Here is a 2,500-nt window from a genome sequence, read left to right as displayed (position 1 = left end):
GACAAATCCATACACACCTGTGTGACTGACCCCACATTTTGCTAGGCACATGACTGACCAGCAGCATAACTTGACCAAGCGCGCTAGTCAGACCTTGAGTGCATACATAAGTATTTTTGTATACTTATCAGAGTGGAATTTTCGTCCTCAGAAAGTAAAGATCTGAGCACATCACTCCTCTTTTGCAACGTCTCCACTGGCTCCCTGTCTCACACAGAATAAAGTACAATATCAGCACTCTATGTTATAAATGTATTCACAAATCTGCCCCTTCCTATCTCGGCTGTGGCTGCCTTCACCTCTACACTCCATCTCGCTCACAACGATCGGCTTCGGATCCACTCTGTTTACGCATACCCAGATTCAAACACTCGACTGTTGGTCGCCGTTCTTTCTCTGTCTCTGGACCTTGCAATTTGGAATGAACTTCCTCTTTCGCTTCGTCAAGTTTCCACACACTCAGCGCTTTCAAGCCTGGCCTTAAAACCCGCCTCTTCCCAAAATAGCCTCCCTTCCCTGCCTCTTCCTCGTCTTCAGTTTCTCCAGTTTTAGAGTTATGCATGCGTGTGAATGACTGGTGCGAAAGCGCTTAGATTTGTCTCTGTACAAGATTCAGCGCAAAATATACCATTATTATTATTATTATTGTTATCACCATCATCATCATCATCATTATTATTATTATTATTTTCTTCTCCAGAACTTTGCCAGAGGACAACACTCTCCGGCGTTGTCATGGGTTCTTTTTCAGTGCGCCACTGAAGTGCGTGCTGCACACGGGACCTCATCCAAATGACTAGACGCTCAGTTTGATTTTCCGCTTAAAACTGTAGTGGAAAGGGCGAGAGAGAGAGAGAGAATCGAACTGAGACCCTCACGGACACTGCATTGGCAGTGACGGTGACACTGAAAAAGTTGTTGTGACAAGAAACTGATACTGATAGAGTACAGCACAGCTTCCATATCATCATAATTATTATCATCATCACCATCATCATCTGTTTCAGCTTCAGTTTCAAGGAGGAGACAAAAGCTTATGGACTGGATCATGTGCTCATTGCAACATCTGTTGCTGAAATTTTAAAAGATTGAGAAATAAAATAAAATAAAATAAAATAAAGAGCAGCCACCCGATCTTCGCTTACACCAAAACCGCTGATCAGCCAGGCCTTAAGAGCCTATACCCAAGGTTTGTGTACAATACAGTATCAGTATCAGTATGAGTAGCTCAAGGAGGCGTCACTGCGTTCGGACAAATCCATATATGCTACACCACATCTGCCAAGCAGATGCCTGACCAGCAGCGTAACCCAACGCGCTTATTCAGGCCTTGAGAAAAAATAAATAAATAAATGAATAAAAATATCAAAAATAAAAGAAATGAAAATAAATGAAAATTATTACAATACAGTACAATACAATGCAACGTAATACAATGCAACACAGTGCAATACAAGGCAATGCAACACAGTGCAATACAGTACAATACAACACTGTTGTAGCTCACACCTGGGAGCACGGATGAATACCATAAGCCGAACAGCTTCAAAAACATCTCGCCGCTGACTCGCTGACAGTCACAGTTCAAGGGAAACAACTTCACACGCAGTGGGTCTTCAGAAATACCATCCATCGGTTTTTGCTTCCCTTGACAGTGAATATGTGAGAGAGACAGACAGACAGAGAGAGATATAGAGACAGAGACAGTGACACAGGAAGAAAGAGAGACAGAGAGAACAAGAACAAAAACTTTAATCTCTAGGCCTCTAGCCCCGAGAAAGAGGTCAAAAGTACACAACTGATATTGTGATCATACTAACCCTGTAGAACAAAAGAGCGCCTTGTGCATTGTAAATTAATTCTAAATTTCTTCATTGCTGTCTAGGAATTCCTGTCGTATCTTCAGGGCATTAAATATATACACACAGAGTTTACGAATACTGTAAACAGAGCCATTCTTTAGCAAGTGAACATACGATTGACCTTCAGAGTTATTGTAAAGGTCACAACTGTTTATAAAAATGATTGTCATCTTCCACTATTTTACAACGTTTACATGCGTAAATTGAATTATGTTTGAACGTTCTCCTGAAAAAATTATCCATTTATCGGGAGCAAAGCAAGCCGTAATTTCATCAAGCAGTCCCTAAAATACTTTTTATCCACAAAGTCAAAATATTGCTCACATTCAAATTCAGTTTTGAACGGTCTATGGTTATGATATATATCTTTAGAGACAGGGAGAGAGAGAGACAGAAACAGAGACACGGACAGACAGATAGACAGACAGACAGACAAAAGAATAGAGAGAGAGAGAGAGAATTAATGAATGAATGAATAAATCTTTATTTTCCAACGGTGAAGACATTAGCACTTTGGCCGACTTACACATCTGCCGTTGTTCTAAGAGACACAAAAATATATACGCATATAAATGTTGTTATGCTCAGTATATGTATATTGTACAAGTATAACACAGCGTCAAACTGAGAGACACAAC

The sequence above is a fragment of the Babylonia areolata genome, chromosome 21 (genome assembly GCF_041734735.1).
Source record: "Babylonia areolata isolate BAREFJ2019XMU chromosome 21, ASM4173473v1, whole genome shotgun sequence".
In the NCBI taxonomy this organism is placed as follows: Eukaryota; Metazoa; Mollusca; class Gastropoda; order Neogastropoda; family Buccinidae; genus Babylonia; species Babylonia areolata.
Note: the sequence above shows the minus strand (reverse complement) of the source record.